At 40.1% G+C, this 24,326-nt stretch overlaps 1 protein-coding gene across 8 annotated transcripts in view; it reads left to right on the top strand.

Moving 5' to 3' along the window:
* Positions 1-743: 743 nt before the first annotated feature.
* The window catches only part of LOC121576626 (myocyte-specific enhancer factor 2A), a 120,629-nt gene continuing 97,046 nt past the window's right edge, over positions 744-24,326 (top strand). For 5 of the 8 annotated variants that reach the window (XM_041889931.2, XM_041889930.2, XM_041889924.2 and 2 more), the window contains exons 1-2: positions 4,497-4,639; positions 7,413-7,557. The gene's annotated coding sequence lies outside the window, so the exon portion shown is untranslated. Of the gene's footprint in view, positions 962-4,496; positions 4,640-7,412; positions 7,558-8,753; positions 9,514-24,326 lie in introns of those variants that run through there. The other 3 variants (XM_041889925.2, XM_041889926.2, XM_041889927.2) reach the window with 3 other exon arrangements.

Below are 24,326 nucleotides of genomic sequence, written 5' to 3'. Positions count from 1 at the left end.
TACATATTACCTCAACTACCTCAACTAGCCGGTGCCCCCGCACATTGACTCTGCACCGGTACCCCCATGTATATAGCCTCCCTACTGTTATTTTATATGACTTCTGCTCATTTCTTCTCAACACTTTTTTGTTGTTGTTGTTTTATTTTACTTTTTTATTAAAAAATAAATGCATTGTTGGTTAAGGGCTGTAAGTAAGCATTTCACGGTAATGTCTACACCTGTTGTATTCGGCGCATGTGGCAAATAAAATTTGATTTGATAAAATAAAATAAAATAAATGTTAAATAAAACATTTAAATAAATACATATGTCATTTTTGATACAAACTTAACTTTGTTTACAAACTTTTTTCATAGTTTTTTCATACTAGGATCTGCTTTTCTAAACATAACATTAAAAGTAAATCTTGTTTATGGGTCAGTATATTGACCAAAGAGGGTTTAAGCGTAAGCTCATAAATACACTAGAACATAATTTATCTGGAAAGTCATTTTTTACTTGATAAGTCATGATGTTTGCCCTCCATCTTCACACTTATATTAATCACAATAACACCAGGAGAAAAAACCTAACACCTTCTGTGCCCATGACTGACAGCTGTGGCTCGTCCAGAGAGCCCCAGAGCCAAGCCCTGTCACACAACGCATGCCCAGCATGTCTACGTCCATCTGGGGTACTACCCTTTAAACTGCTGTCGCCACACTCCCTCCCGGCAGAAAGACCAAGGGACAAGAGGAGGCAGAGGGTGTGAAGTCAGGCCTGTCAGGGTCAAGAAGGAAAGCATCAAAACCCAGCTGGTCTGCCTTTGAAGTACAAGAGAGAACTTGTGATACAAAGAAGCGAGAGAGACAGATAAAGAGAGGAAACAAGAGATACAGAAAGTGAATTCTTGCAGGAAAAAACCTGAAGACCCTTTACAGCAGGTTCTGTGAAGGCATTTGTGAAACAACTCAAACAGGTGAGACACACAGTGACATAGGCCTTGGTGTTACAGAAAGGGTGGGGGGTGTCATGAGTAGCGTCTCGGTCTTGACTCATGGAAGAGGAGGTTTGGATATGAGGAGCGTTACCCAGGCAAAGAGCATTCATGTGGCCACAACGGTACTATGTACATGTTGAAAGTATTTTGCATTATTATCAAGGTGGTGATGTATAGGAATATAACTATTTCCCATTCATATCACAGGTGACTGGGTATATGCTGAGGTCTTCAGTGGTATATGGTGAGGTTTTTCAGCGGTATATAGAGAGGGTTTCAGGGGTATATTGGGCTAAGGTTTTGAGGGGTATGTGGTGAGGTTTCAGGGGTCCAGAGCTTACAAGTGTTTGTGGAATGGATCTACAGAATCTGCCTGTCACGCCCTGGCTCTGGGGACTCTAGTATGTTGTGCCAGGGTGTGAGTTTTCATTGGGTTTTGTTCTAGTTTAGTATTTCTATGTTGGCCAGGGTGGCTCCCAATCGGAGACGGCTGTAGCTCGTTGTCTCTGATTGGGAGCCATACTTAGGTAGCCGTTTGGCATTGTTTGGTGTGGGATCTTGTTCCAGTATAGGTTTGTGCTAGAACCGAGGACGTCACGTTATCGTTTGTTGTTTTTGTTCGTGTGTTCATTCTAAATAATAAAAGTATGTTCGCCTTCAACGCTGCGCCTTGGTCCTCTGTATCCGACGATCGTGACACTGCCTCGCCCTGGTAGGACTATTTTTGTAGATGGCCTGGGCTTTGCTAGGACTGAAGTGTAGCTACGGTAGAGAGAGGGATAAATAAACCCACTAAAATCAATGATAGTCGAGCCATAGGAACAGTCTAATTAGGGATTTTAACAGCGGAGAGCTTCATTTGAGGGATTCATTATTCAGACACCTGATGGGGTTTGGAGATCTGGGATGTAACTCTTTGTCTGTATGCACCCTGTTTCCATCCAGAGGTGCTGCTCCTTTGTACTCTAACATACACAAGCTCTGACATAAATGCCATGTACATTAGTATGAAAAGGGCAATTTATACCGTATTCCCTGATCTAGGATGGGGGTAGAGAATCAACTTATACAACAGCTAGAATGTGAAACCTCATGGGTAAAACGTTAACTTTCATGAGTAATCATTAATAAATAATGTAGAAACTATTAATGAATAACTATTTCATTATTTGTAAGCCTGTATAACAAATAAAGCATTTATGCACATTTCTGAACATTTAATCCTTTATAATGCCTTATGAAAGTTATGATAAAGTGTTACCCAACTCATAACAGAGTGTGCAGACAGTGCACCAAGGTTATCATAGTAAACTAAAACTGAAACTAAAACGAAAACGAATCATCAAAAAACAATTTAGTAAAGTAAAATACAATAATTAACAAACCCGTTTGAAAAACTAAAACTATTCTGAAACTATTATCTTTGACTCCAAAACAAACTAAAATACAATAAAAACCATCATGTTTTGATTAGGACAAGGCAGAGCCAGTGAGATATGGCTCGGAAACGTACTTTAATACAGGAATAGTCAATGGCACTGTACTCCAAAGTTTCCCATTATCCAAAAAGCTACATTGAGGAGATTGAAATACTGCTATTTTTATAATTAAACTTACTTTTTCGTCCTCATGCTAGGTGGCAGAAGCCACAGCAGCCTGATTGGCTGAATATCCTTTGTTGTTCAATGCGACGTACCTTCCAAATTGTAGCTTTTATGGGGAAATTTGGAGTATTCCTGGATTGAGGTACGTTTTACGAGCCATATCTGACACTGGCTCTGCTGTGTCCTAATCAAAACAGAAGCCATGTCCGACCTTACAGGGTAAGGTGTACTTACAATGAGCGTAAGGTCGGAATCTAGTCTGGCTAACAGTTACCCATACTTGAAAAATGTGGCTATAGCTAATAGTGATGGGGGAAAAAATGTATACAGTTACATGTTGCAAGATTATTTTTGACCATATTATATTGATACTTTGACTCCAAGTATCAATTTGTAGGTAGCATTAGCAAGCGCTAGTCGGCTGTACCTGCGCCAAAACTCCTGTATTTTTCATTCTATATCTTCTTTTTAAATAGTGAGCCAACATGTTTTCAGCACTTTTATTTCCATGACTGATCAAAACTCATTTTCTCATGCTCTCTCTTGTCTCTCTGCAGCAGATATATAGTGAGCAATATGTCTGGAACATCAAATCGCAATAAAATTGCAGTATCGAATCGCAATACATCTAGAATCGTGAGAATCGCAACACATATCGCCTTGACACCTAAGTATCGTGATAATATCATATCGTGAGGTCCCTGGCAATTCCCAGCCTTAATATCTAACTTAATTCTTACATGTACTACTAAAATTAAAAAGCATTGGATTGGTGTAAACATGGGCGAGAGAGTTTCCTTTTAACATATTTTTTGCACCAGTCTCGCATTATTCCTTTTAAATCCAAGTCACATCGAGATTGACTTTATAATGTAAACCTAACCTTTGACCTGACCCATCACCTTATGTATTATAATTTAAAAAACTATACAACACAAATGGCTCCTAGCCTCCCACGCATCCTTTCTGTCCCTAACACTAAAACAAAAACTATTTTTTTTAATGAAATTGAAACTAGAATTGACCTACGTTTTCTTTCACATGCACATGTTCCTTTAAATCCCGGTAAAAATAATACAAGATCAGGATCTGCACCACACCTCTTCCGCAGATCCTGCACCTACACGTGATTTTGCCACATGCGAGTTATACAGGTCCCACCTCCCTTCTGTAATTGGTTCTGACCTGCCGCGGAGGATTTCAATTGGATCAGAAATATGTCCTTTCAAAATCAATGGTCCTATGCTGCTGTTATCTTTTAGAGATATGACGTCAATCGTATCTAAGGGGTGTGAGGTGAATTTGGCCAACAATCATAACTAACACCAAAAATAAAACTTGTTGCCGAGATTTCAACTCACTCATACTGTAGTTTCAATTAATTTGACTGTAGTTGCTGCCACAAGTACACTGTCAATCCCTTACAATGTAAGATCATTTGTTGCGTTACACTACCCATGTGTCAACCACTTGACTGTAGCTGCCTACCTAACAGAGGATCAGTAACAGATGTAGTAGAGTTAGCGCTTTAACATTTAAAGGAGTGCTATTTTAGCACGATTTCTAATAATTATGTAGTAAGACTGAAGTTACAATGTTATTATCATTGAATATTTGGTATAAAACATAGAAAGACAGTCTGAGTAGCTATACAGCACAAATACTTGTCATAATGCAAAGTGAGTGAAGTCATGGGATATGCTATATCCAGCTCGCGAAGTGTCCTTTCCACATACTATTTCAGTTTGTAGAGTCACCTTTTAGAACTCCAGACAATATAGGTAGCCTACAATGTAGGCTAAGTTACAAACCTAAGTTTAGATATCGTTTTTTTGTAGTGATGATGAGACATGAGTGGGAGGAGGTTGATTTCTACCTCGTCTGGTATTAGTCAGATAAGGGGAGGAGTCTCTCACTGACAAGAGACTGGCTCTTCTGAGTTTGTCTGCTCCCTAAATAGCAGTTCGTGTGTAAATGTGACTGAAATACGTGTATGTCCATTGGAGCCTCTGATATAGAGTGTCTATATACAGCGAGGAACTTGGGAGACAAGGTGAGTAACAAAAATAGCAACAATATTGCACAGAGGGTCACTAGTGAGAGAGAGAGAAAGCGCAAGAGGAAGACGTAGAGTGAATTTGGGATCGAAAAGCCATCCCATACTGTAGCCTACATGTAGCGCTATGTGACTATGCCATGTCAGTTTCTGTGTCTATATTCGGGATGAAAATAGTATGAACTATTGTTTATTAGTATGCCTAATAATAGGCGACACTTATTTTAGTTATACATTGATTTTACCCTAGATGGGCGTGCGTCTTTGCTCTTATTGCTCCAATAAATAAACAGTTCAGCTTTCTTTAATTATTTGGTAGCCTACAGTAATTTGATCAACTTTATCGTAGTCTGTCAATTTCAGGATATTTCTTAGAATAATAGATTATATCAATCGTTTTGAATTACTAATGCCTAGCTATGACTTTACTATAACTTGTTTACTGATTATGTTTGTGAGCGCGCAATATCGTAGAGTTAACAGTCTCGTGGACTTTTCAGACAACGGGAGGGATGCGTTTGCTTGCACTTTTACTTGGTTTTGTATTACCTACGTTGAAATATATATTTTTTACGTTCACATCAATGCCATCACATCAGAATAGGCTACATGCCATCAGATTACTTTTCGGCTTTTTACTTTGGTTGCTCTGAAATCCTTTATAATTGTCTGTGTAGACACTAGACTTAATTAAAATAACCGGCTATGTGCACTATGGCTAAAGCAGATTTAAAGATGTATGAACAACTAAAACTTGACTTTATCCATTCCATTCCATACCACTGTAAAATCGAATGCATTTTCTTAGTTGTGGACTAGAATATTTTCTTATTTTAATAGGTGCACAAAAGTAAGTAGTAGCCTAAACATGTCATAACATTGTTATAATCAAATAATAGTAGTCTATATATATACAGTGCCAGTTTATTGGTAAAGATACTTTGCATTGTTAGTCCTGAAATCTAAATGTTGCTGGTCAGCTGGTGGTGGTCATTTGTCCCATTAGAACTAGGCTACTGTTACTTCTATTGTTGCTTTTATCACTGCTATTTGCTTGGGTTGGAGCAAAATCTCCTCTGCTATGGAGAAATGTATGTTTGCCACCAATAAGATGTGATTTATGCCTATATTTGAAGCAATTTTGTTTTCAAATAGTAGGCCTACGCCTTGTTCTCAGTTATAAGGGAAGATTTTGATTATATATTTTATAGTTTGAGTCTGAGGTTTTTTGTTGCCTGGGGCATATCTCCAGTAAGGATTCATCCCTCAGTCAGGAGCTGAATCAAACTTATTCTCAGTAAAGGATTAACACAAATATATACAGCAATGCTTCAATCTTTTGAATGGAAAGTCATTGCACCTGTTTTGTAGGGTTTTATTTCTAATTACAAGCCGTTTGAGAGGCAGTCTGGTCATAGTGAATAGTTAGGAGAATGACCTCAACACCAGTGTTTCTCTGCACTAATGACTGGATGGATTGAACAGATTTCCAGCTACAGTATTATGAAGGATCCATGGTGGCATTGACTGTATTGATTTGTTTTGATCATTTATCTGCTATTTAAAATGAACATGCATAATTAACTGAAGGTTCAACATTATAACAAATTACACTTTTCTGATTCAGCATATTTGTTTTGGAAGTCCACAAGCCATATTGTACTTGTCAGTGTAAAGAGTTATGTACAATCACTCAAGAGCTTTTTCCTTAGACAAATATTACAACTCTTTTGTTTTGTAAACTCACACAAGATGGTAAAATAATAAACCTCAGGACCTTAGTTTGTTGTAGATGATTTACTGGCACAGTGAACTTCAGTATGAGGACAAAAGTTTATGGCATCTCCACTTGACTTGACCCCATTGTTTATAATTCCAGACAGATATCAGTAGAGAGTGTTCGGTTGATACTGACTGATAAATGTGTAACGTTTCCCCTGGTTTCCCCAACCATGAGGTATTCCTAGCTTGTTGATAATGAAAATAGCAAAAAAAATTTAAGGGATAGCCGTCTTGGCAACAATATAAAGGTATATCCCCTGTAGCTCAGTTGGTAGAGCATGGCGCTTGCAACACCAGGGTTGTGGGTTCGTTTCCCACGGGGGGCCAGTATGAAAATGTATGCACTCACTAACTGTAAGTCGCTCTGGATAAGAGCGTCTGCTAAATGACTAAAATGTAAATATCTGTGTGTATTTTTATTGAGTGTCTATTTTGGTCCCGTCTGGATTTGTTTTTCCCCCAGTCGATTACAGCCTCAGCTTATAGAAAGGTGTTTTGCTGCAGTACTATAAACTTATTTAAGAACATATGGTAAAAGAGCAATGCAATGTTTCGTTTGTTTCTCTAGTGTTATGTCAGGGTGCAGTAGATAAAGTTATTAATTGAATATTGTCTTTTTCAGTACCATATTACATAATGTGTGTGTGTTTGTGTGTTAAGGCCTAAATGTCTCTCTGTAAATTGATAGATGTGTAAATACAGTCTTTGTTGTGAGTGGAGAAAGTTGACCCAGGTAAAAGGGAGAAGTTCTGAGGTGGTGATTGGTGTGGGGGTCTGGAGTGTCTCCCACCTCGCTTCTCTTCATAGCACCAGAATATCACAGCCTAGTCTCAGCTCCTTCCAGGAGACACACAGGAGAAATGTGGAGTGTGTGGGCGAGTCGGATATGCAATTAACACTGGTTGTCAGAAAGAGAATGCTGGCATTTACACCATGCCTCTGAATTAATGAGCGAAACACTTTCTCAACTTTCCTCTCCCCCTCCCAGGACATTTTTTCCAAGGAGGAGAAAGCAGCAGGAAGCTTAACGCAAGCGAGGGAAGCATTGAAGGGAAAGGAAGAGACAGACAGTCAGACAGACAGACAGGAGCTGGAGATTCCCATAAAGAGGATATCACTGCTTTGATAGTTGGGTAAGCTACTTGTTCTTAGAAATCTTGGAATTGTTGTTGTTTACCTGTTTATTTACTCTCCTGTTTTTTTAAGAGAGTCACTTAACTTACTTAATTGTATATGCCATGGATCTCCATAGGGTTGGGCGATGTCCACCTTTGTCCTATCGTGATTATGTACTCATAAAACATTGTGATATACGATGGCATCGCCCCCTATTGGCCAGGTCAGTTGTGTGTGTGTGTGTGTGTGCCTGTGTGGCATGCACATGATGGAGTGACAGTCAACTGATGAGGAACGGGCTGTTTTACCATAGTGAGATAGGTTATAAATCATGGGCTTGATAGAAGCAAAGTGTACCGTCTTCAGAACTGGTTAATAATTGCTTTATTTGCATTTCTTAATAGGCCTATTGTTTGTTATATTTCTCATAAAGCTTTGATTGAGAATAGCATATGCATATACTTTAACTTGTCTTGAAGCTTTTATGATAGACCTAGTAGGAGGATAGGTTATTGGCCATTTGGTTTTCAACCTTGCATGCAGGGATTTTTCCCGGCCCGCATGGAAAATGTATTTCTTAATTATCTTAAACTTGATTAAACTTGTCATTTTATTTTTCTATAGTCTAATTATATTGTTTGTTCTCTCTCATTATTAGTCCCCTGGCTAACTTACGCTTTTAGGCTATTTAAATAACTTTTTGAGATGTGCTCTCTCCGACTCCATTCTTTACTGCACGGTACAAAGTTCAAATAGGCTAAACCATCGTCTGTCACGATGCGATGTCGTCACCATCGACGATGGCTGTCAATCATCGTCGATAGATGATGCTATCGTAATATCGCCCAACCCTAGATCTCCAGTAATGTTTTATGCTTTCTTTGGTCCTTTTGGTTATTCTCTTTATCTGAAGTGGGAAACATCGTTAAGACCATCTGGTTTCATGAGAGTGTCAGCTGTACATGGATTTTCTAGTGTTCACCATGTTACACTATTGTACTGTGGCACAGCACTTCCCCTCTTGTACACTTGAGAGCTGAACTGGTGTCAACTGCAGCTGACTCATCAGGTACAGTTTTATAGCAAATTACATAGCCTTTTTTGAGAGTTCTACAAAACCTACTTGTTTCGAGAGAACCAGTAGCTAACACGATTAACCTTTAAACTTCTTCAGATAGATACAATAACAAAGAAGAAAAGCAAAGAAGACAGGTTGTGTATCACACAACCTCCCAACAAAAACAAATATCAGCAAAGGTCATGATATTGAATTTTTTCATCAAAGTACTGAATTGATGGTGTAAATTAGTAGTTGTTTCACTGTTTCTCTCTCTTTATTCACTAGTGTGACTGTGACCATATGTAGCAAGTCCTCTCTTATTCTCCAAGTTAGGTGTGAGGGCACTTTGGCAATTATGTTCAAGATATTTCTCAGAGCAATAACAGGGAAAACACTATGCTTCTTCTCTATGTCCACTTTGCTTAGTTTTTTTTATTACAAAGCCCTCTGCACATGTTCTCAGCAACATGATTCATTGTTTAATGGAGCTCCATCATCAAACTGGAGATTCCAGCATTCTCCCGTGAGACCTGGAGGCAGGATGCAGAATCTTGAGTCCAGCAGATAATGATAGTTGTGTACACTCTAGACTATTTATTCTAAAGGAAAGCTTCCTGAGTACCTTTAATAAATAAAATGGGTTATTAAGTTATTCTATTCTAGAAAGGGGCGAACCATGAATATATTGGTATTTTTTGTGTTTATTCGCTGCATTAAATCAGCTCTGACTTCCCCTTCTATCGTGTGTGGCTACTGCAATGGCTGTGAAACACAGAGGAATGCACAGTGTCCCAGCGGGGTCACCCAACCCCACAATCCAACCCAACAGAGAGCTGAGTTCCAAACCCAGAAACCCCTGGCTGCCTCCTGTCTGACCACCAGGGCACAGAGCCTCACCTTTGATGCTAAATGGGTTAGTTACCCCAGGATACCAGCCAGTGACATGTTTGACAAACACACAAAATCATCATTTAAAATGTGTATAAAAATATTTGCTCCTTGTTCATTTTTTTCTCTCCTCCAATCTCACAAAACTGAGTCTGTGTTATTGTGCAAATACGTTGTGGAGTGTGCCAAATCAAACCGTCTATCATGTTGTGAGGCTGCACAGTTGTAACTTTATTAGGCAGGCCCTTAATGTGCTGTGATGATGACTTCCAAACCATTCTTTTTATTGTATTTTTTATTTAACCTTTATTTAACTAGTCAGTTAAGAACAAATTCTTATTTACAATGATGGCCTGGGGATCAGGGGCCAGCCCTGGCACAGGCTAATATACCACATACAGTGGGGAGAACAAGTATTTGATACACTGCCGATGATTTTGCAGGTTTTCCTACTTACAAAGCATGTAGAGGTCTGTAATTTTTATCATAGGTACACTTCAACCGTGAGAGATGGAATCTAGAACAAAAATCCAGAAAATCACATTGTATGATTTTTAAGTAATTAATTTGCATTTTATTGCATGACATAAGTATTTGATCACCTACCAACCAGTAAGAATTCCGGCTCTCACAGACCTGTTAGTTTTTCTTTAAGAAGCCCTCCTGTTCTCCACTCATTACCTGTATTAACTGCACCTGTTTGAACTCGTTACCTGTATAAAAGACACCTGTCCACACACTCAATCAAACAGACTCCAACCTCTCCACAATGGCCAAGACCAGAGAGCTGTGTAAGGACATCAGGGATAAAATTGTAGACCTGCACAAGGCTGGGATGGGCTACAGGACAATAGGCAAGCAGCTTGGTGAGAAGGCAACAACTGTTGGCGCAATTATTAGAAAATGGAAGAAGTTCAAGATGACGGTCAATCACCCTCGGTCTGGGGCTCCATGCAAGATCTCACCTTGTGGGGCATCAATGATCATGAGGAAGGTGAGGGATCAGCCCAGAACTACACGGCAGGACCTGGTCAATGACCTGAAGAGAGCTGGGACCACAGTCTCAAAGAAAACCATTAGTAACACACTACGCCGTCATGGATTAAAATCCTGCAGCGCACGCAAGGTCCCCCTGCTCAAACCAGTGCATGTCCAGGCCCGTCTGAAGTTTGCCAATGACCATCTGGATGTTCCAGAGGAGGAATGGGATAAGGTCATGTGGTCTGATGAGACAAAAATAGAGCTTTTTGGTCTAAACTCCACTCGCCGTGTTTGGAGGAAGAAGAAGGATGAGTACAACCCCAAGAACACCATCCAAACCGTGAAGCATGGAGGTGGAAACATCATTCTTTGGGGATGCTTTTCTGCAAAGGGGACAGGACGACTGCACTGTATTGAGGGGAGGATGGATGGGGCCATGTATCGCGAGATCTTGGCCAAAAACCTCCTTCCCTCAGTAAGAGCATTGAAGATGGGTCGTGGCTGGGTCTTCCAGCATGACAACGACAAGAAACACACAGCTAGGGCAACTAAGGAGTGGCTCCGTAAGAAGCATCTCAAGGTCCTGGAGTGGCCTAGCCAGTCTCCAGACCTGAACCCAATAGAAAATCTTTGGAGGGAGCTGAAAGTCCGTATTGCCCAGCGACAGCCCCCGAAACCTGAAGGATCTGGAGAAGGTCTGTATGGAGGAGTGGGCCAAAATCCCTGCTGCAGTGTGTGCAAACCTGGTCAAGACCTACAGGAAACGTATGATCTCTGTAATTGCAAACAAAGGTTTCTGTACCAAATATTAAGTTTTGCTTTTCTGATGTATCAAATACTTATGTCATGCAATAAAATGCAAATTAATTACTTAAAAATCATACAATGTGATTTTCTGGATTTTTGTTTTAGATTCCATCTCTCACAGTTGAAGTGTACCTATGATAAAAATTACAGACCTCTACATGCTTTGTAAGTAGGAAAACCTGCAAAATCGGCAGTGTATCAAATACTTGTTCTCCCCACTGTATACACTTTATAAATATGGCTTAATATCCTACATTGCGGTGCGGTTTCAAATAAATCATATTCAAACACTTATTATGCAGAGTTCTTTAAAAAAAAAGCCACACTCAAATATATAATTAGACATTAACATGATTTAAAATCTGAAATTAATAACGTTTTATACTAATAACGTACAGTGGTGCGACCGAGGGTCAATGTATACTTGGAAAAGCAAATGTAAAAAGCGGCATTATTTCCTATAGGCCTATTTATAATTCTCATCACATCTGCCTGCTATGTCACTGTAGTATATCAACAAAGCAACTCTGTTGACAATTAGCCCCCTATCATTCTGACCTAAATATCAATATCCTAAACTACAGTGGCTTATAAACATCTGATAGCCTGAAACACTATTTCTAACAGAAGCATGAGTGAACCACTCACTACTGCACTGTTGTCTAAGGGAGCAGCTAACAGTGACCTTTCAACTGTCCTGCCCTTGGCTGTGACCTCTGGTAGTAAGCCACCCCATACGGCCCACTCAGCACATGTGCTGCTGAGCAGGGCAGAGCGGCTTAAAGATAGACAGCTTCTTCCTGTCTTCTTTGCCTTTCCCCTGCGAGCCCTCAGTCAGACAGAGTTGTCCTTACCCCCTCAGCTCTCTCTGGCCATACTGAAGAATCAGCTGAACCAAAGTGGCAGCCTCAATCTGCAGTTAATCCTCTTTCACTACTATCATCCCTGTCTCTCTCTCCCCCTCCACTGTTTAAGTGGCCCACAAAGGGTTAAGACTGCAAGTCAACTTTGAATGTAAAAATGTTTTACTAAACAGTCTTGAGGAACTTCATAGTGTAAGTTGAGTTATCAATGGTTTATGATATCCTTTCCCTTTTAAAGCTATTAATCATCACAAGGGTAGTTTCATAAGGACATTCTGAACCATTTGTTAACAGGTATTATATGATCACAGCTGTCTCTCTATATGGCATTGATTTGGGCTATTTCCATTTGAATGTCTCCTGTAGGCTGGTTCAAAGCATTGACAGTAAATCCTACCTCTGATAAGAGCTCTCATATTTTCTTAATTTAGTCCTTTTCCATCAGATTGTCCTTTAAAAGGCTCAGCAGTAACAGAAAATAACGTATTCTACGAAGCCAAATTGACACAGGTAGGGTTTGCGAAAGGAGGGTATATTACTGGAAATGTTTGAAGTTTATCAGTAAACTACCAGAATTTTAGTAGCTTTCAGGTTTTGGGGGGAATTTTATAAGATGACATCTAGAGGCCTTTTTGGATACTTGAGATTATCACAGATGTTCCTCTGTGTGGCCTTATCACATGTAAAATATATAAAATAATACAAAATAACATGATATTGATTTTTTATGTTGTTGACAAAGCTGTAAAACATTATCCTAAATTTAAACCATTTGGGTTTAATATGAGGGTTGCATGAAATATCCTTTTACAAAGTGTTGTGTTTGAATGGCTAATGGGATTCGCCCATTGGCCATTCAAACACAACACTTTGTAAAAGGATATTTTTGGTATCTCGGATTGTTCTGGCAATTCTCTCACAGAAACTTAATTGGGAGCAAGGATGTTTGATATGCTTTCTAAATATGTATCACAAACCATTTTTTAGAAAAACATTGTTAAAAGTGGCCATTTTAGGCCCTTTTTAGACCTACAGTGGCTTCAGAAAGTATTCACTTCCAGTGACTTTTTTCACATTTTGTTGTGTTACAGCCTGAATTTAAAATGGATTAAATCTAGATTTTTTGTCACTGGCCTACACACAATACCCTATAATGTCGAAGTGGAGTGATGTTTTTCGAAACTTTTACAAATTAATAAAAAATGAAAAGCTGAAATATCTTGAGTCAATAAGTATTCAACCTCTTTGTTATTGCAAGCCTAAATAAGTTCAGGAGTAAACATTTGCTTAACAAGTCACATAATAAGTTTCATGGACTCACTCTGTGTGCAATAATAGTATTTTACATTCTTTTTGAATGACTACCTAATCTCTGTACCCCACACATACAATTATCTGTAAGGTCCCTCAGTCAAGCAGTACATTTCAAACACATATTCAACAACAAAGACCAGGGAGGTTTTCCAATTCCTCGCAAAGAAGGGCACCTATTGGTAGATGGGTAAAAATAAAATAAAAAGCAGACATTGAATATCCCTTTGAGCATGGTGAAGTTATTAATTGCACTTTGGATGGTGTATCAATACACTCAGTCACTACAAAGATACAGGCGTCCTTCCTAACTCAGTTGCCGGAGCGGAAGGAAATCGCTCAGGGATTTCACCATGCAATTATGCAAATAATTCAAATCTTAAGATTGTAAAAATGATTCAAAAAAGGTATGGAATACAGTTAAGGACTTACTTGGTACATCTATCTCATCATGTCCATCTAGTGTGGAGGTTGACGGGACAACAGTAACAAAACCAGCTGATATTGCCAATCATTTTGCTCATTTTTTTAGAAAGAAAATTAATTTACTGAGCGATAATGTAAACACCCATTCTTCCAAACAAGCTATTGTCCAATGGATTGATGATCATATTATGAGCAAAAAAACCTGCTCTTTTAGTCTACAAATGGTGTCAGTAGAGGAGGTGTTAAACCTATTGAAGTCATTACCCAATGGTACATCTACAGGTTATGATCTTATGGATAATTCTTTACTTCATTATGCTGCTCCCCAGATTGCAGCTACACTGAAATGGTCATTGGAAAATGGGACATTTCCAAATGTATGGAAGCATGCTAAACTGTGTCCAATCCCAAAAGACAGCAAAGAACCCATTACTCCTGCCAATAGTCGACCAATTAGTCTACTCCCTTCACTCAGTAAGATATTGGAGGGTATTGCAAGTAGACAAATATGGGAGTACATGGAAAATAATGATCTGATCACAGCCAATCAGCATGCTTATCGCAAAAACCATTCCACTACCACTGCATTGGTTGACATGACTGACCATTGGCTCAATGCTATGGATAATGGCAGGTTTGTGGGTGTACTATTTTTAGATTTTAGTGCAGCATTTGATTTAGTGGATCATTAAATAATTTTGACAAAATTATTGTATTATGGGTTTACGGAGGTAGCATTGAATTGGGTACAGTCATATCTAACTGACAGGAAACAGTCCACCTATATCAATGGGTCGTTTTCTTCCCGTCATGCTTTAAACTGTGGAATACAGCTGCCTTGGGCCACTTCTTTATTTAATATATACCAACGACCTTCCTTATGCCTTATCTGAAACTCAAGCTAATACATTTGCAGATCATGCTACAATTTATACAGCAAGACAATCGGTTCAACAGGTACAGCAAGCTCTACAGATCTGGGAAATATCAGGGAGTGGGTTTGCCAGAACAAACTTGTTTTGAACACCATGAAAACCAAGGTTATGTTGGTCTGTTCCACCAGGAAAAGGCCAACACAGCATGAGTACAAATTGAGGAAGTGTCAGAAACCAAACTACTTGGGGTGCAGCTAGACAACTGCTTATCATGGTCGTCTCAAATAACTCATCTATGTAAAAAAAACTGCATGCATGATCAGAAGGATAGCTAAATATTTACCGGGAAAGATTCTTAAGCAAACAACCCAAGCATTAATTGGGAGTCAGGTGAACTACTTCTGTGCTCTGGGGAAATGCATCAGCAAGTGAAATTAGGAGGCTGCAGATTGCACAGAACAAAGCAGCATGGATTGTTTTAAGGTGGAGATATGGTTCTTCTGTTGTAGTCATGCACAATGCTCTTGGTTGGTCATCAATTAACAAGATAATTGAAAAAAAACATGCTTATTTTATTTCACAATGTACACCGTTTAAAATGGCCAAACTCCATTCACAACAGTATTCAGTTGGTAAGAGACAGACATTCAGTAAATACTAGGATAGATTGTCCACCATCTATGTGTTATCCAGACAGAAAAGAGAAATTGGCAAAATAACATTTAGATTTAGAGCAATAAAATAATTTATCTGAGCAAACCAGAAACCTTTCAATATATAAATTCAAACAATACTTTAGAACTATTTAAATATAATAAATCGGAAGGTTGAGCAGGACTATGGTAGATGAAGGAATCAATCTATCTTTTACTGTTAGAGTATTTATCTGGTCAATATGTCAGTGTATTATGTCTGTTTGTAACATTTACATTTACATTTACGTCATTTAGCAGACGCTCTTATCCAGAGCGACTTACAAATTGGTGCATTCAACTTATGATAGCCAGTGGGACAACCACTTTTTAAATTTATTTTTATGGGGGGTGGGGGGGGGGGGGTAGAAGGATTACTTTTATACTATTCCAGGTATTCCTTAAAGAGGTAGGGTTTCAAGTGTCTCCGGGAGGTGGTCAGTGACTCCGCTGTCCTGGCGTCGTGGGGGAGCTTGTTCCACCATTGGGTTGCCAGAGCAGCGAATAGCTTTGACTGGGCTGAGCGGGAACTGTGCTTCCGTAGAGGTAGGGGGGCTAGCAGGCCAGAGGTGGATGAACGTAGTGCCCTCGTTTGGGTGTAGGGTCTGATCAGAGCCTGAATGTAAGGAGGTGCCGTTCCCCTTACAGCTCCGTAGGCAAGCACCATGGTCTTGTAGTAGATGCGAGCCTCAACTGGAAGCCAGTGGAGTGTGCGGAGGAGCAGGGTGACATGAGAGAACTTGGGAAGGTTGAACACCAGACAGGCTGCAGCGTTCTGGATAAGTTGTAGGGGTTTAATGGCACAGGCAGGGAGCCCAGCCAACAGCGAGTTGCAGTAATCCAGACGGGAGATGACAAGTGCCTAGATTAGGACCTGTGCCGCTTTCTGTGTAAGGATCGTACTCTGCGAATGTTGTAGAGCATGAACCTGCAGGATCGGGTCACCGCTTTGATGTTAGCGGAGAACGACAGGGTGTTGTCCAGGGTCACGCCAAGGTTCTTTGCACTCTGGGAGGAGGACACAATGGAGTTGTCAACCGTGATGGCGAGATCATGGAGCGGGCAGTCCTTCCCCGGGAGGAAGAGCAGCTCCGTCTTGCCGAGGTTCAGCTTGAGGTGGTGATCCGACATCCACACTGATATGTCTGCCAGACATGCAGAGATGCGATTCGCCACCTGGTTATCAGAAGGGGGAAAGGAGAAAATTAATTGTGTGTCGTCTGCGTAGCAATGATAGGAGAGACCATGTGAGGATATGACAGAGCCAAGTGACTTGGTGTATAGAGAGAATAGGAGAGGGCCTAGAACTGAGCCCTGGGGGACACCAGTGGTGAGAGCATGTGGTGCGGAGACAGATTCTCGCCACGCCACCTGGTGGGAGCGACCTGTCAGGTAGGACGCAATCCAAGAGTGAGCAGCGCCGGAGATGCCCAACTCGGAGAGGGTAGAGAGGAGGATCTGATGGTTCACAGTATCAAAGGCAGCAGATAAGTCTAGAAGGATAAGAGCAGAGGAGAGAGAGTTAGCTTTAGCAGTGCAGAGAGCCTCCGTGACACAGAGAAGAGCAGTCTCAGTTGAATGACCAGTCTGACTGGTTTGGATCAAGAAGGTCATTCTGAGAGAGATAGCAAGAGAGTTGGCTAGATACGGCACGCTCAAGAAAATAAAAAATACTGGTCTGTAGTTGTTGACATCGGAGGGATCGAAAGTAGGTTTTTTGAGGAGGGGTGCAACTGTGTGTTATATGTGAAAATGTGATCGTATTATAAATTGTATTTTAATGTTTAAGGACTCTTGGAAGATTAGTCCAAATGAGGACTAAAAGAGATCCTAATCAAATCAAATCAAATCAAAACCGTGAGGCCAATGGGGACTTTAAAACATAGTTTAATGGCTGTGATAGGAGAAAACTGAGGATGGATCAACAACATTGTAGTTACTCCACAATACTAACCTAATTGACAGAGTGAAAAGAAGGAAGCCTGTACAGAATAAATCATCTTCCAAAACATTCATCCTGTTTGCAACAAGGCACTAAAGTAATACTGCAAAAAATTTGGCAAAGCAATTCACTTTTTGTCCTGAATACAAAGTGTTATGTTTGGTGAAAATCCAATACAACACATTACTGAGTACATTACTGAGTACCACTCTCCATATTTTCAAGCATAGTTGTGGCTGCATCATGTTATGGGTATGCTTGTAATCGTTAAGGACTGGGTAGTTTTTTAGGATAAAAAAGAAACGGAATGGAGCTAAGCACCAGACTTTCCACCAGACACTGGGAGATGAATTCACCTTTCAGCAGGACAATAACCTAAAACACAAGGCCAAATCTACACTGGAATTTCTTACCAAGAAGACAGGGAATGTTCTTAAGTTGTTATGATTTAACTGGATAGAACCCAAATGCAGACAAGTACACCAAGCCAGAGAAGTTTTAACAGGTTTATTATAATGTTCAATAGTCCAGGTTTCCAATAAATGGGGAAGAGCAAGTCCAGGTTACAGGGAGGGTACAGATCCAGGTCAGGGCAGGTGTGGTACCGTAATGTCCTAGTGTCCGTGGTGAGTCCAAAGGAGAGGCCCGATAGTGGAGAGCAGGATGGTGGTGGCAGGAGTGAAGCGGAGGCAGGAGTCAGGTTCCAAATATCTGTGGCACAGGAGAAAAAGTAAATAAACAGTCCAAAAAACACAAGAGCGAAAACAGACAGGTTGAGTCGGCAGCGAGACTAACATGGTTGTCTTGACTATGATCTGACGATGAGTGGAAAGTTTGACCGGGTCTTAAAGGCTGAGGTGATTATGGTGAATGAGCTGCAGCTGGAACCCTGACTCCCGCACACCAGACTTCACTCCTGCAATCAAGGACAGACAGAGGGGAGGGGGAGAGCAGAGAGAGAGCTACCTAGCAGCAGTAGGCCTAACATAAGTGGCTGAGTTACGTCAAGGGTTGTGAATACTTTCTGAAGGCACTGTACATGCCTCCCGTAAGATCCTATGGCTGCGTTTAGACAGGCAGCCCAATTCTGATATTTTTTTCACTAATTGCAAAAAAAATATCTGATGTGAATAGATCTGATGTGATTAGTCAAAAGACCAATTAGTGGTAAAAAATATCAGAATTTGGCTGCCTGTCTAAACCCAGCCTATGATACGCGAACCGTACAGGATACAGACATCAAAAACGGTACTTTTGAGATATTGATATTACTATTTTCAAGTTAAATAAATCAATGTGACATTTTTTCTTTCCGAATCTAGACTTACTTCATATTTTTGTATTTATTATTTATTTGTACTTACTTATTTATTATTATTATTATATTTTTTTAGGGGGTAGATCAGCTTTAATATTTCAGATAGATTTGAACTTCCATCAATGTAATTGTCTGCATCACTTCCAATCCCCCATATGTTTTTTTCTCTCGCAAATATATATATACATACATATATTCATATACATATATATATATACACACATACACATACATACACATACATACACACACATATATATACATACATACAGTGCTATGAAAAAGTATTTGCCCCCTTTCTAATTTTCTCTACTTTTGCATATTTGTGATACTGAATGTTATCAGATCTTCAACCAAAACCTAATATTAGATAAAGGGAACATAAGTGAACAAATAACACAACAATTACATATTTATTTCATTAACAAAGTTATGCAACACCCAATTCCCCTGTGTGAAAAAGTAATTGCCCCCTTACACTCAATAACTGGTTGTGCCACCTTTAGCTGCAATGACTCCAACCAAATGCTTCCTGTAGTTGTTGATCAGTCTCTCACGTCGCTGTGGAGGAATTTTGGCCCACTCTTCCATGCAGAACCGCTTTAACTCAGTGACGTGTGGGTTTTCAAGCATGAACTGCTCGTTTCAAGTCCTGCCACAACATCTCAATTGGGATTAGGTCTGGACTTTGACTAGGCCATTCCAAAACTTCCAATTTGTTGCTTTTTAGCAATTTTCATGTAGACTTGATTGTGTGTTTTGGATCATTGTCTTGCTGCATGACCCAGCTGCGCTTCAACTTGAGCTCACAGACGGATGCAAATTAATTACTTAAAAATCATACAATGTGATTTTGTGGATTTTTGTTTTAGATTCCGTCTCTCACAGTTGAAGTGTACCTATGATAAAAATTACAGACCTCTACATGCTATGTAAGTAGGAAAACCTGCAAAATCGGCAGTGTATCAAATACTTGTTCTCCCCACTGTATATACATACATCCATACACACATATCCTTTTAAAAATTATATTTCCCTTCATTACTTTCCAACCCCACCACCCCTTCCCCAATTGGAGTAAACTAGTGAACAACAACGCTTAGGCCTCTACTTCCAGCCCATACATACTATATACATTTTATGGACACAGTCAAATTCTACAATAATTATATTTTGTTTGTTTCTACTCCTGAACTTCCTCTGATCATTTTCATGATGTCCATCTGGTTTGCTTCTATATGCCATATTTTTCTAACTGTGCTCTTTCACAAAAGCTCTCAACCTATAACCTATATACTTATTATGGACACAGTATGCTTTACATTAGTTATCCTGTTGTTACCCATGGGGCGGCGCACAATTGGCCCAGCGTTGTCCAGGGTAGGGGAGGGAATGGCCGGCAGGGATGTAGCTCAGTTGGTAGAGCATGGCGTTTGCAACGCCAGGGTTGTGGGTTCGATTCCCACGGGGGGCCAGTATGAAAAAAATTAGAATAATGTATGCAGTCACTAACTGTAAGTCGCTCTGGATAAGAGCGTCTGCTAAATGACTAAAATGTAAATGTTATTCGTTGTTGTTATTAGTCCCATCCTTCAGCTCCATTCAACACCTCCCATCTATCTTTTAACACCATTCATATTGGATTTCTATTTGCCATATATTTTTCAACTGTACTGTGATGTTTTACAAAAGTTCTGAACCTTTCTATTCTCAATGTTTCTACAGATCGTAAATTGAAAATAAACATTTTTGCTAAAAGTATTATTATATTATTGATCGATTGACTATGACTTTTCAGATCACCTAGTAGTGCTATCTGCAGGGTTAGCAATCCTTTAGCCATTCCTGGACCTGTGTCCAAAAACAAGCTACAAATGGACAGTTCCAAAACAAATGATCTAATGATTCTGTCTCTTCGCAGCAAAATCTGCTTCATATATGACTTACTTCATATTTTAGAGGACACTATAAGGAGTATAATGACACCAATATGTTGTCTGTATCATGTACGGTTCACAGATCAAAGGTTCTGACAGGAGGCATGTATAGGTCTAAAAATTCAAATGTAAAAAGCATGTCAAACATCCTTCCTCTCAATGAAGTTTCTATGTGAGAATTGACAGAAAAATCAGAGATACCAAAAATAATTTTGGGCCATGCTGTCGTGGAATCGCCCCTAAGTGTAATTGACTAGAGCAGTTTTCATGTTGAGTCATGTTGGATCAACAGTGCACTCCCATCTTTAGATTTCTTTATTTCTGAGTGTATTTCTGACAGGCTCTCGACATATGAAAATATGGCATTCCACTATGGCATTCCTAGAAATGGTACACGTGATTAAAAAAACAGAGGGCTAAACTGACATGGTGTCATAACAAATGTGACGCACTTGTATTACATGTGAACTTTAAGGTGTTCTGCTATGTTACTTAATTGGAGTAGGACAAGAACCATACTTTTAGTTTTATATAGTCACCTCTACCAAGTCAAGTTAAGTGACTTGAGTTATACTGAGGACTGACAGAAGGACTGATATAAACTGAGAAAAAAGAAGCAGTAGATGCATGCTAGCTGCAGTAGAGCTTCTGAGGTTAGCGTGTTAAAGCTTCCGCTATGTGGTGGAGCAGAGGTGATGGCTACTGACAATGTCACCATGCACCTGACGGACCTCTGGTGTCTCATTATACAATACTAGTGTCACTATTGATATGTTAGCAAAACCACAGAAACATGTTGTGCATCATAAAAAAAGAGCCTTATACTACCATGTACATAGTCAAGGATGTCCATCCTGTGGTTGATTTGTTTGTTCTTTGTTGTTTGCATGATACTATAGGTGTTAGAATTAATCGCATTTTGTTGTTGAAGATTTGTTGCATAGTAACGGCAGATAAAAAAAAGCAATAGCCTAACGGTTAACACTGAAATACCTACAGTATTATAGATCAGAATTGTTCTATGAATTTTCCCTTGAATTTAAGGAAGACATCACTTTGCTGAGTTGCACTTTGACTGAATTTCAATGAGACTTTGAAAAAACATAAAGGAATACATTATAATCTAATTTGCCAGATCAAAATATTTATTGTAATGGCTAATATGCTCCGCCGTGTCACATTTAAGACACATACGCTTTATCTTAACATAAAAAGGCTGGAGTCCCCATGGAAGAACTTACTTTTCTTGCAGGGTGTATGAATTGTGAGAATACTAGATATTTACAGTATGCATAGATGAGCAGTTAAAAAAATCTCAAACCTCTCTCCATCTGAATAGTATCCTGTCTTGCACTGTAAGCTCCAAGCATTTTGTACAGGCAATACAAAGTCAGGGCTACATGCTCTGGGTGTGTCTGTTTTGTTTCTAATCACTGTCACTGATAACTGTATGCTGGCAATCTGATAATGATGTTAGAGGATCAGCAGGATCACATGGTGGAATCTGTCGGCCATTCTTATAGGCACTAGCCACGGTTACAAGGTTGCGTAATATATTCCAAACCATTTGGTAGAAAACAATGGTATTTGCTCAGACATATACCCCCTGACTTTTTCCACATTTTGTTACGTTACAACCTTATTCTAAAATATATTTTTTTCCCTCATCAACCTGTAAACAGGTTTTTAGAAAAGTTTGCTAATTTATCAAATGAAATATCACGTTTACATAAGTATTCAGACCCTTTACTCAGTACTTTGTTGAAGCACCTTTGGCAGCGATTACAGCCTCGAGTTTTCTTGGGTATGACACTACAAGCTTGGCACACCTGTATTTGGGGAGTTTCTCCCATTCTTCTCTGCAGATCCTCTCAAGTTCTGTCAGGTTGGATGGGGAGCGTCGCTGCACAGCTATTTTCCGGTCCCTTCAGAGATGTTCGATCGGGTTGAAGTCTGGGCTCTGGCTGGGCCACTCAAGGACATTCAGAGACTTGTCCCGAAGCCACTCCTGCGTTGTCTTGGCTGTGTGCTTAGGGTCATTGTCCTGTTGGAAGGTGAACCTTTGCCCCAGTCTGAGGTCCTGAGCGATCTGGAGCAGGTTTTCATCAAGGATCTCTCTGTACTTGCTCCGTTCATCTTTCCCTCGATCCTGACTAGTCTCCCAGTCCCTGCCGCTGAAAAACATCCCCACAGCATGGTGCAGCCACCACCATGCTTCACCGTAGGGATGGTGCGAGGTTTCCTCCAGACGTGATGCTTGGCATTCAGGCCAAGGAGTTCAATCTTAGTTTCATTAGACTGGAGAATCTTGTTTTTTATGGTCTGAGAGTCTTTAGGTGCTTTTTGGCAAACTCCAAGCAGGCTGTCATGTGCCTTTTACTGAGGAGTGGCTTCCATCTGGCCACTCTACCATAAAGGCCTGATTGTTAGAGTGCTGCAGAGATGGTTGTCCTTCTGGAAGGTTCTCCCATCTCCACAGAGGAACTCTGGAGCTCTATCAGAGTGACCATCGGGTTCTTGGTCACCTCCCTGACTAATGCCCTTCTCCCCCGATTGCTCAGTTTGGCCGGGCGGCCAGCTCTTGGAAGAGTCTTGGTGGTTCCAAACTTCTTCCATTTAAGAATGATGGAGGCCACTGTGTTCTTGGGGACTTTCAACGCTGCAGAGATTTTTTGGTACACCCAGATCTGTGCCTCGACACAATCATGTCTTGGAGCTCTACGGTCAATTCCTTCGACCTCATGGCTTGGTTTTTGCTCTGACATGCACTGTCAACTGTGAGACCTTATATAGTCAGGTGTGTGCCTTTCCAAATCATGTCCAATCAATTGAATTTACCCTAGGTAGACTCCAATCAAGTTGTAGAAACATCTCAAGGATGACCAATGGAAACAGGATGCACCTGAGCTCAAATTCGAGTGTCATATCAAAGGGTCTGAATACTTATGTAAATAAGGTATTTCTGTTTTTAATATTTTATAAATGTGCAAACATTTCTAAAAACCTGTTTTCACTTTTTCATTATGGGGTATTGTGTTTAGATTCATGAGATAAAAAAATAAATCATACATTTTAGAGTAAGGCTGTAACGTAACAACATTTGGAAAAAGTCAAGGGGTCTGAATACTTTCCGAATGCACTGTATACATACAAAAGTATAGAATTGAATCCTAAATCAATAATAAACAGATTTGCAGGTGTATGGTTTGTGTTTGGGGATCTGGAGGTCATAGTCCCCAGTGTGACCCCATGCAGTTGGAGGGAGAGCGGCAATGTGGGCTAGAGGAAGAGCCAGGGACCTGACTGTATCCTTGTTTTTCTGGCTGTCTGGGAAGCCCTCTGAACCTGGACAGCTGGTGGGATGTCATAATTCCCATTATCCTCCAGCACACACCAAGTTTATTGCCAGTGAAGGGAAGTGACCTAACACCCTCTTCTGGTTTGAAAGCTGGTCGGGTCCACCTCAGGACTCAGACTAGAGTTCAAAGTCCCACCATCTCTCTGCTGTGAGGGCAGTGTTTGAGCAGGATGATCAGTGTTTTGTTTCAAGCTGAGCAGGAAGCATGCATTATATCTGTCAATTTTAAGTAATTAGGGACACTACAGGTAGGGGGTTTAAGTGCACTAGGTTGTTTTGTATTCAGCAAAACATGTAGCGTTGTGTAGGAGTGTGTGTGAAGCTTACG

Source organism: Coregonus clupeaformis, chromosome 11, assembly GCF_020615455.1.
Source record: "Coregonus clupeaformis isolate EN_2021a chromosome 11, ASM2061545v1, whole genome shotgun sequence".
In the NCBI taxonomy this organism is placed as follows: Eukaryota; Metazoa; Chordata; class Actinopteri; order Salmoniformes; family Salmonidae; genus Coregonus; species Coregonus clupeaformis.
Note: the sequence above shows the minus strand (reverse complement) of the source record. Positions and strands in the feature narration are given on the sequence as shown.